The sequence below is a fragment of the Scaptodrosophila lebanonensis genome, unplaced genomic scaffold, assembly GCF_003285725.1.
Source record: "Scaptodrosophila lebanonensis strain 11010-0011.00,11010-0021.00 unplaced genomic scaffold, SlebRS2 tig00000001-arrow-pilon, whole genome shotgun sequence".
Taxonomy (NCBI): Eukaryota; Metazoa; Arthropoda; class Insecta; order Diptera; family Drosophilidae; genus Scaptodrosophila; species Scaptodrosophila lebanonensis.
In genome coordinates, this window is record NW_022060529.1 from 6,805,564 (window position 1) to 6,818,012 (window position 12,449).

Sequence of the window (12,449 nt, forward strand, 5' to 3'; positions counted from 1 at the left end):
TGGGAAATTGGACAGATACGGACACACACACACTCACACACACCCTCACATACAATGCAATGGGCCTCAGTGTCGAGGTCGAATGTTGTCAGAAACCGATTGAACGAGTATTAAACACACATAATACATACGCGTACTTGATACTACCCGGCCAGTCTGACCAACCATGACCATGGACTAACTCCTCAGTGTCCAATCGGTAAAAAAAAAAACGGACTATTTTTGCAAAACTATTTTTGAAATTTGAGTTTTAGTCGCAAAGGGTTCTTTAGTTTGTTTTAAGCTGAGAAAAAAACGTAAATACTGCCAAAGTGAAATGCTACGACATTAAATTAATTTTGCTATTGTTTTTTTTGAGGAATTTTAGGCCTTATTTTGCTAGCATTCAAAGAAACTTAATTAAATTACCATAAAATTTGCAAAACACTTATATAATTTCGTCGAGATGTTCTTGGTATGGCGAATTTGAGCACCCACTTTTTGTAGAGAAACTTGGTAATTTGATATTCTAGTGAAATGGATTTTAAAAAATATATACATGTAAGTATATTGATTAATTAATAAATCACTATAAAAAAGTCACCAGTGTACAAGTATATACTTTTCGAGAACTTACTGTAACTCCACAGCAACAGACAGAAAAAAGTTTCTTTTTATGCACACATGCATTTATATAAAGATATCTATTTTCGTATTTGCCTAAAACAAGCACAATTGATTCATGGCATTTTATTTATTTTGTTATTATCCTAATCGGAACTGATTGGCCGACTAGTTTTAAGAGGACAATCGAAAGGAAATTTGATTGTTTTTTGGAGAGTTTGAAAAACTAATGAACTGCTCAGGCAGTATTGTTTTAGAAAAAGAAAACAGTCTAACACTTTTCCGGGCCCCCTTCTTCCTCTCTTCTCTCGCTTATTGCCGCTTCCGTTCCGCTTCAAGGGACCACAAGTGCCACTTGCTCTTTGACTAACGCCTCCTGCCAGCACATACAGAACTGTCTACACACATCCACCTGTTCTGTTGCCTAGTAAACATCTTGGACGTAGAAGCTCATGCATACCAGCCCCCTGCCCTTCGCTGTCAGGTAAAAAGTGCGCAAAATGAAGTGGACGCCTCTGCTATCTGAAAAGTGCTTCACTTGAAGCACGCGCCCGACTCTCGAGCTGTGTCGGCTGTGTCGGCTGTGCTTATATTTTGCGGCTTTGCCACTTTGTCTATCTAGTAGCTGAAAGGAAGGGGACGCACAGTCGCCCAGAACTTAAATCTATCCGGAAAAACGTAAATTGCCCAATTTAAATAAACTAGCTTAAAGTGATTTTATGTACAAATATTTGTGGTTGTGCTTGATGTTTCTTAAATATTACAATGACCGTTTATAGCCTGGAACTCGATTAACTTAATTATGTTTATAAATGTTGCTTTACATCATAAAAAAAAGAAGAGGAAAAAGATTCACAATCCATCCATTCAAACCATCTTAAGCGAGGCAATATATCTGGCTAGGCATGTTTATGTCGAGACCTTGCTAATCGTAAAGAAAGCAAAACAATATTTCTAGATACCTGCTCTTGTTCGTATCAATTCTTATTCAACACAAATAAATAATGTCAGTAGTAATTATCAGCGTCATTTATATTTTTTGTATGAAATCAATAGATTTGACAGAAATTTAACTTATTAAAGACCATTAATTTTCAATTAGAAGCCACTCAAATTGTAAAATCCATTAACAAAATGTTAAATAATTGGGGCAGTGAACGAAAATCAATATTATTTGCAGCTATTTATTTAATATTCGAGTTGCTTTCAATGTTGTGAAATTCGCTTAGCCATTCGGGAGTTGGTGACCACTGTGGACGGGGAAATGTAAAACGAAGCGTTTGCTGTTGATGCGCAGTGTTTTGATTTTGATTGCACTTGTGGAGTTGCTGCTGCTTAGGAGGCAAATGCAATTTACCTTTTTTTGCTATCCTTTTCAGGATGTCACAAATTGTGTGCAGAGGACTGTGTATGCGAGAGCTTGTTCTTTTCTATGCCGCCGTGATTAATTGCATCCTTTTTTGGCAACAGCTGGTGGCACGTGCGGCTTCGGCTAGCTGACGGTTCCAGCAGTTGTGACCATGGCTGAAAAATGTATTTGCAACGATTTTTACAATTTTTAATTGCACGACATATATTTAAAATCTCTCTTTCGTATCGCTGCCCGCAGATTTATGAGTTTGGCTGCACAGCAAAATAAAACAGAAACATGGAAAAACGCCGTTTGGCCATCAAATTGTCTAAAATAAATCTAAATTTCGCATGCCATGCCGCGGCTCGTTGTTAAATATGCAGTGCCAAAAAAACGTTTTACACAAAAGCAGACAAAATATTTAAAATAAAATGGCGTTTGCTAATGTTGTTGCTGTTGCTGTTATTGTTGCTGTTGTCTGTTTGTGGCAACAAAACGGGCACCTGTGACACCTGCGTCTAGTGCAGCGTGCTTTTAGGCGAGTGCCGTCAGTTGGGGCCAGCAAGCGCTTTGATTTATTGTCAATTTGCCTTAAATTATGCATGTAGCAGATAAAAGCGGGAAAGATGGAGGGGAGGTGGCCGCACTCACACATTGCGGGCGAAGATTGGAGCAGACATCGCACACTCGCTATATTTGCAAGTCATCTAAGCATATTTCCAGGCATTTATCATATTTTATCACTCGCCAAATGTGTGCCATAAATAATTCTCCTGCAACTGATTTAATAGACTCGCGCGCGCCTTACCTTTGTGCATATGACGGCCTATCCAAGTGATAGTAGACTGCGTGACTACACTCAAAAAACAGCCCTTGGATGCAGGATGAGCTCAGCTTATACTCGTATTCCCTGTATCCAAAGATATACTAGAGAGTCTAGAAATGCGTGGCATATTATATGTACTATACATGCGCGTTTGATCAGCATGTTTAAAATAGATATGGACATGTCTGTCTATCTGTCCGTCTAGTTCTTAGATGTGTACATATTACAATTTTTGTTGCAATTAGACTCTTGGCTAAAGAAATTTCAATCAATACTTTTTGTTGGCAAAAGTATTGATGTAGTGTAGGTGGCCTACTTCCACAGACCTACCGCGCTTGGTCTTCAATTGCCTCCACGCATAAATTGTGGGCCAGAAACCACAGGCCGCACTCGTAGCGCCGCCAACTCGATAATAATTTGTCAGAACACTCTGTGTGGCAGACAACGGTGTCGCCGTGCCTAGTCGGCCTGGTTGCAATGTAAAATTTATGGTCGTGCTTATGCTTTTTAACATTTTGTCTCATTTTGTGCGCGTTGCGGTTGGAATGCAGAGGTGGGTAGGCCGCGGGCTCACTGTGGCATTGGGATTACTTTACGTTTTACATGGCAGCTAAATGACTGTGACAGTTGCCCGCTCAATTAAACTGCAATTCGCAGGAATCACATGGCTATCTGTTACCTACGGGTTCATGCGACGGCATTTAGCATGTCTTGTGGATTCGTGGAACCGAGCGATTTCGATTTCGACTCAGATGGTGTACATAGTACATGTATCAGTATAAAGTCGTTATAGGCAAGAGTATTTATTGACAAACAATCTGCAAATTGATATTTGACTTTCATTTTGTTCATGAAATAGTTTTCGTTATTTAATGTGCGCATAATCGAATAACATGACTGTGAGAGTGCGTACTGAATGAGTCAGCTTTTGCAGCCACTAATTGGTTGTGCAGCTTAGGGCCGAGTACCTCGAATATAACAACTGCAGTCATTTATTTAGTTGCATGGTCAATGGGATTTTCCTAATGCACTGTTTCACCGAATACTTGTAGCTGGCCTTTGAAACGGACCTCTATGTTGTTAATGATGTCATAAAAATTGCGCACATAATGGCCAAAGCAAAGGCAAGAAAAACTAATTAGCCATTGAAATTGTGTTTTCTCTCCGCACATTTCACGCATAACTGCAGTGACAAGCATTCATTGAAGTGAAAATTAATTTTCATCCACTTGTCCTCTTCTCATTGACTCGCTCCGTTTACAATTATGAAATTGTTCTCCTCTCCTCACCTACCTCCCCACAGGCACGACTGGTAGCAGAAGATTACAGCAGCCGTCAATGTCATGGCTTAGAAATTTGCGCCTATTTGAGAAACGTGCTGAAAAAATCCGGCCACAACACTTCCCCCAAGCATGTGATGGAATAATTACAAATTTTTTATTTGCTTCGAGCCAAGGGTGACCGAAAAAAATGAAAAGAAAGTATACTATACGTATACGTATGTGCCAGCAAACGTAAAACCATCACCACAAATATTTCCCCGTCCGCTTGGTTTTGGCTTTTGGGTTCTGGGCTTGGAGAATGTGGGTGTTGATGCGGGTATTGACTATTCTCTGCGTCCGAACATTTTGCTCTGAACGCCTTAGTTTCGATTGCCAATGTGCTGAAAATCAAGCAGCCGAGTCGTAAAATTTTTTAATTCATTTTCACAATGCACGGACAAGGATGCCAACCGAAAAAGTGTACAGTGGAACGCGCTGAATTGCTTGTTGTTTTCATGACTATTTTAAGCTATAGCCACTTTTTAAAATTTAGAGTTACAAATATTTAAAAAAAAGGCTACGACATTATTTGCGTTTGCCCAAGGCTACATATCCTTCAATGAGTCTTGCAGCATCACTTTTTCCGGCAAATAATTTTTACTTACATTATTATTACAAGTATTATAAAGTGTTTTTAACTTTTTTCCGATTTGCGACCTTGGGCGACGAATTCGCGACAGATGCAGAACTTTTACTATAAACTAAAATATTCTCAATATAGGTTTCCATTTCTTTGACATATTATATATATAAAAGTGATAGACGGAGAGACAGACTGCCGGACAAAAGGGTATGTCTTCATGTATATATAAAGATGAATTGAAATTGTGTATTTCTTATTCTTTTGGAAATAACCGACTCCTTTAAAAAAAAAAATAAGTATAATAAGTTGTAGAGACTCAGACACTTACTAGTGAAATATTTTGCTTAGGAACGGGTCACTGTGCGCCAGCTATTGGGGGATGCCTTAACAGCTAGCCCAGCCAAATGCTGGCCAATACACCCACATATATACATACATATAGATACACATACACATACATTCGCTGAAGCCATTAAACAGCTGCACCAAACAGATGTACGAGTATGTATGTGTGTTTGTTTTTGGATTTTTTCGGGACAGGCTTCGCGCGCCATTCTCTTTGGTTGTTTTAGTGGTTGGCTTGGTGTTTGCGTTTTTCAAATTGTGTAAATTTATTTTTTGTTTTTATTTTTATGGCGCCCGAAATTATGCTTATTTTGCCATTTCAGTTTAGCTCTTAAAGAAATTAAAAAATGGTAAAATAAAGCAGTCAGCCAGCCGGTCGCACAGAGGACAGTAAGTTCGTAGCCCATGGCTACGTCTGTGCACATGTATGTATGTGTGTGAGTGTGGGTTTTGGTGTTTATGTGCGTGTGAGTAGAGCGTGTGTATGAGTCTTACGGTTTCGCGCCTTACTTAGACTTTGGGTCTGTTATATTGCCGTTGTTGTTGGCTGCAACGAAAACGGTCGCAAGCGCCGTAAGTACGAAAACTTTTTTGTTTTCATTGAACGAGAAGCTGGTGAAAATTTTTTGCTGCTCGTGGCTTTCCGTCTGGTCATTGTCGCCACGTGAATTACGTTTTACATATACACATGCACACACATATACCCACACAAATACACCCAAGAACACTCTTCCATATTGAAAGCGAAAGCGAGACACAAATCTGCAGAAAATTGAAAAATAATAAAGAGGACCGCTATTTCTATTTCGAACAAAAAACAAACGAGAAACTGTTTGTGCCATTTCAATATGGCTTTGATTGTTTTGTGGTGGGCAAGCTAACTGGTATTATTGTTGTTGTTGTTTCGTACAATGGCCAACTGTGTCATGCTTGGGAAATCTGGTCTGTCAAGCGCCGCAAAGTATGCTGCAGTACACTTCGATTGTAACATGGCGTTTGACCAACTCCTCCTCCTCCAGTCGTTCCCGCGAAGAAGATATCAAAAACTCATAAAAAACACTTCTGACATAAATGTGACCAGCAAAATTAAAGGTTGTGGCATCATGTCGATGAACAGCAATAACAAAAATATTAAAATGCTTTCCAAATAGAGGGTACACGCAATTTCATCAGATTGCCTGGTAAATTTTCTTCTCTTTTTGTGCAATTTGATTTGAAGGCAGCTGCTACTTGACAGTATTTGTTGTTGGCGAAAATTCATCCAATAGGCTGAAATTAAAAGTTATGTACTTCCTTTCGGGCACATTTTTCTAATTAAAAGTTCAAGTGCCATTGACAGCTTTAATTTGACATTTAATTACGACAGCCTCAGGCTAATATCGTACTAGATATATTAATTGAAATTGTTAAACACTTGAAGTTTCCCCCAAAATAGCTCTGTGAAGGCACTTTGAGCCTTTTGACAAATTTACTTTTATTGTTCTATTTATCACACTTGGTATTTATGCTTTTCAAATCACGTTGCGCTATATCTTGCCCGTCTAGACAATTTGTTGCCTGTCTGTACGCATCTATCTTTATATGAATTTATACTATTTACGAGTGTGCTGCTGTAAACTAAATGCGCACAAAAGCACTCAATGAAAATTGACATTAAAAGCTGTCAGTCAAATGTAATGCCATTCTGCCAAAAGAGCAGCTAAGATACATTTGAAAATTATTTCAAACAATTTTAGATAAAAACTGTACTTGGACATTTATTGTTACAGTTTTAGGCATTAGAAGAATAAAGGGACAAATATTATTACGAAATTTCAAATGAAAACAAAAAAAACAGGACACATATTGTTTTATGCAGCCGCTCTGATTGTACATTTAAAGTAGTTTAAAGCCAATATAGTTGTTGGAAAAAGGCTTTCAAGCTGAGTTGAACTGAAATGGCTGCCAGTCGTGGCATGAGTTAAGCTTTATTTGCTAACTTTTCCGTGCCAACGACAGCGATTTTCTACTTTAAACAGAGAACGAAATAAAACATTTAAGGTGAGCGCAACAGCAAACACGCAAACATGCCTTAAATTGCACAGGATTGAAAAAAATCTTTTTATATTAGTTTTTGTGCCCACAGCTACCTCAATTATGCGGGCAGACCATCGGCAAATACACTTCAGTACCCACCAGTTTTTGAAAATAATATGATAATCATTAGGTACTTGCCTTTTGGCAATGGTAATAGAATACCCAAGTAATTACATCTTTTGTTTAAACAAAACATCAGGCACTTCATTTCTGTTCGATTTATCAAGCGAAAAGCCAATGATGGCTGATAACATAACCGCTGTCATCTTCATCTCCACCATTGCGGCTCTGTTCATTTCATTGGCCCCGAGTTATGCTACAATAAACACAAATAATTGTAGTGCTGGTCTATTCTTTACTGTCTATATGCACAGAATGGCCGACGAATATACAGCAGTATGCCACTCAAAACGTTGTTGAAGCGTTCTTCCCATGAGCCTGCAGCTCTGCAGCATTTGCCAAAGACGGCCGTAAGACCTGAACGTGAGCGTGACTAAAGGGAGCGCAGATATTGTGATGCTCCAACATAGTGAATGAATGAATGATTTACGTTTAGTATTTTAAATATTATCTCGCTCCAAAGGATATCTATTCCCCCTGAAAGGGATCTATATATTCCTATGTTTGAATATGTCATAGAAGCACAGGCAGCCAGTTATGACAATTGCCTGGGTTGTCCCCCTAGCGCACTAGCGAGGCGACTGCTTCTAGGCCAAGAAGGATAAGATTGATGAAGTGCAACCCTCAAAATATCTCAATCAGCTCCCTTGTTTAAATTGCATCATAATTAATATCTCAAAGTATATTTTAATTTATAGATCTTCTTTAAAATAATGTAAATAATTTGTGTTTTGTATATTTCATATAGATGTAGGTATTGTCCTATAACGGACAATTTGTTGTATTCCCCTTAAATGTACAAGCTGCAAAATTGTTTAATAAGAAAAGATTTTGTTTTATTTACAGTTATACAATTTTGATAATATGTTAAAAAAAAAAAGTTGTTCTCAAAAGGTCCTCATTTATAAATAAATTCTTATATTAAATAATTTCTCAAAACTATATGTAGTATATATACTTATACTCGTAAAATCAGCATTCACTAAGAGTGCCAGCTGCTGGCGCTTCAATATTAACATACACATTGCCTCTTTAGTAATTTTCACTGAGATGCAGATGAACCTCTGGAAACTAGATTCAATATTTATACTTCTGAAGTACAGGGCAAACACTTTATTCGCGCCTTAGATGACTAAATTTTGATATGAAATGTTTGAAGAGCTCTCCAACGTTATGTTCATTGCATTATATTTGATGACGAATACTTGATTTACTTGCATTGGGTAAGAAGAGGGGAAAGAAAGATGCCATGATTTAAGCCATCAATTTGATTATGACATGGCAGAGAGTCACGAGGCCGTCTCTGACTTCTACTGCTACTGCTACTGCTGTGGATGCTGCCTGTCTTACTGGCGTTCCCTCATAAACTCATAACTAGGCAGGCACAGCGGCGCAGAGTAAACAAATTACGCTGTTGACCTTCATTGGGCGCAAAACTTTTGCCTTTGACTTTGTGTGTGGCGTGCGCTTGCCTGCCTTTCAATACGCAATGCTGAAATACCCACACACACACACATACACACACACACACATATATATATATATACATACACATATATATACCTACATATTCAAGACTACATGTAAGTATATATTTACATATACGTGTGTATGTATATATGAATATTATTTGCTTTGCATATTTATAGGCATTATTTTTCAATGATTTCAAGCAGCAAGCATGTTCGTTAGTGCCCGCCGTAGTAGCATCCAGATTTATGTATTACAAAAAGTTTTTTAACAACATTGTGAATTTACGATTTTCGGAAAACGCCGCACAATATATAAAAATACACTCACAGCTTCAAGGCTTGTAAATAGACAAGCTTTGCTTGGTTAACTGGCTACCAAAATGGCACAGTCTGTCTATTTATCTATTTGTCTGTCTGTCCGTCTCTCCGTCCGTCTAACTGCCTGGCCGATGTTGGCCAATTGCTTGTTGTTGGTTACGCGTGTGCCTTGAATTGTTTTGATTTAGTAATGTTGGCGTACATTTAATTAGTGTCGCCGAAAAGTCTGCAAAACTCAATAAATAAGTCGAACACTAGCAGGAGGCTTTAATTTTTTTGTGTAAGACCTTAACAAAAAATTCAAAGAATCGTGATTAAGTATATCTGGTATTTAGATTTTTACTACATAGCCATCATAAGTAATGATAGCTATAATGCCTCGTGCATAGTTACAATCCAAAACAGGGAATACTGAGTTTGCTGTCACATTAAATGCTCTCATAAAAGATACTTGACTGCTGTTATTTGAATATTATTTCATTTACGAATAGTGTGCGCGATAATTGGGTTCAAAGTTAATATCACTTAAGCCTGCTCGAAACAGGTATGCCATTGCACTCTAAAAATATAGAAAACTCTCGCTGCACAGCCATTCCGTGTTGTAGGCCCTCCCCGCACGACATTCGGCTACCAACTCATTTGTTTGGAAGTAAAAAATGGCAAACATCTGACGCACAACTTGACTGAATGACGGCTGAACTGACGACTCGCACAAAACGACTCAAAGCCATCATAAGTTAATAGCACTTTGCATTCACATTTGCATATCGATATTTAATGAGGTACAGAAATTGATTTTAGAATATTCCACACCAAATTAAAAATGTCGGCCAATCATTAAACATGTTAATGTCAAATAGATCTGAACATACATATTTATGTTATAACAGTGACTCATATTATATAGAAAACAATAGCATGAATACTTTCATTATTTCGCGCAGCTTATCAAGAAGAAGCTGCTCTCCAAGTCGAAATAAACTTCGCTGAGTATCGGCAAAGATATGCTGTCCGACTATCTGTCAGCCGTATCATGTACAGCTTTACTATTTAAATTACTTGCCATTAATAGATTGCTGCAAAAATCAATCTAACCAACTAATTTTTTGTTGAGTACGATATGGTAACGAAAAGATTGTATTAATCTGAAGGAATGCTCAAAATTTATTTTCTATATTATGTTGATCATGTTCAAAAACCTACCAATCTTGGTATTAACAACTTGTGAGCATATTTCTGTATCTTACCTGGATTTTTAAAAATTAACTATATCATATATCAGATATCAGAGAAATGATATGTACAACAAAGTATATTTTTTTGAATGGCTGATGTGGGAAAAGTTTGGGTACAAGGTATTTAGGAGTCGGACTGGCACACTCTTCTTGTTTCACAATAGAAGTTAAAAGCATACAAACAACTAAATTGACACAATTATGACTTACTAGTTATTCAATCTCACAATTCTAATCAAAAACAAACAAAAGCCTACTAATTTAGGTGAAGCTGGACTATTTTGCAAAACAAACAGACAGGGAAAGTTTAATTTATGCCACACGGGTGCAAATGGTGCCCCTAATGACCAAACCTCCATTCAAATATGAAAACACCTAATATGTTGCCGATCCACCGTGAAATTATAAAAAAGGAAAACGCAAAACTAATGTGATAAATAAAATGCGACTTGAAATGAAGTGTTTATTGGTTTCATTCATTTAGGTGCTCTTGTTCTCCGGCCAGACCAAGTACCGTAAGACTATGGCGAAGTGAGTACAAAAGACTAAGTCTTAGCACGGTTCGAATTAGTCGTTCGCTTTAGCGTTTCGAAAACGGTGGTCTTCAACAATAAAAGACTTGAGGAGACACAATGTGCATTCGAGTGATCCTTTCGTTATTGGTGGCGATCAATTGCTTACTGCATGGGCAAAGAACATGTCTGTGTGCCTCCCAGGAAGTGAACTGGCCACGACATCTCATGCAACGCAACTTTGATAATAATCAGATTGGTCGCTTATTGTCGAAATTGACAATTTTTTCCGATCAGCCCGAGGAAGTTGGAAGCCCACAGGGGTTCTATTATCCGCCACCATATTGGTATGCACCCCCACCACCACCACCACCACCACCGGTCCAACCATATCCACCAATACATTGGTGGAAACCAACAACTTCAACAACTACGACGACAACAACAACAACTCCTGCACCAACAACAGCTCCTCAAACACCAACAGTACCTGTCAGAAAACTAGCGATAAAGGCTCCGAACGATCCTTGTCTATCTACATCGCCACAATGGCTGTGCGAGGCCAGAAGAAGTGGGCAATCCGTTATTAATATACCTATCAGTCTGGAGACACTACAGAAGGCGGTTATTCAGTATTATCTTACTAATGGCATAGCTGAGAGTGATCGCGGCAAAAATTTAAAATTCCATATTCAATAAAATGCAATTCAACTTCCGACACGGATAAAAGACACTGTTTTTTTCCCCAAATTTTAAGCAACGGACATCCTTTTCTGATATTTCTAAAATTGTTATTCACGCATTTGCAGTTTCTTACCCTATGCGTATTTTCGCGCCAAAGGGTAAAAGGATATATACTTGTATAGTTTAACGCGAATGTATGTAACACATATGAATACTTCCGTATTTTTTGGAAGTTTTTACTCAAATTTAACACTGATATACAGTTAGTACATATGTTGTGTGTGTGTCCCTATTTTATGTAAATAGATCATTTACAAATTATATATATAGCCTTGAATGCAATCCCTACCCGTGCTCTGGAAGCAACAGTAGTTGGTATTTCTTCTTTGACTCAACTCCAGACTGCGTACACACAGACACATAGACGGATACAGAGCGGGTATAGGGTACTTAAGTGTTGGGTACGCTCGACAGTGGTTTACCATTCTTGATGTAAATGTAAATAAATTGGTGGCTTAAGGTGGATGTAATATGTATTACATGCTGAAGGCTGAACCTATGTATCCATATGTCTTGAATATATATAATTTGTATCATCAGGACGTGTACTACAAAATATTATATTTTTATATTCCGACAATAATCACTCAAAAGACAATTTAATCACGTTTAAACTTTTCACTGGTAAGACCAGTAGTTAAACCCTCTTACCAAAGAGTACAAAGTATATACATATATTGTTTATCAAGAAGAGTCGCGATAGAGCTTATTTATGATAGGTTTGATAATGAGAGGTCAAATGTAAAAGAAGTTATGGCCACATTCTTGTTTTGTATTGGTGAGCAAAAATCAATTTGGAAAATTTTAAATGCTCAAAAAAGGCAGTTGTCACAATGTGAAGAGGCCCATTATCGCATATAATTATTGAAAACGCTCCACAATACTTTAATAGTTTATAATTGCATTATCAAACATGCAAACTGGAATTGGTATAGTTATTAT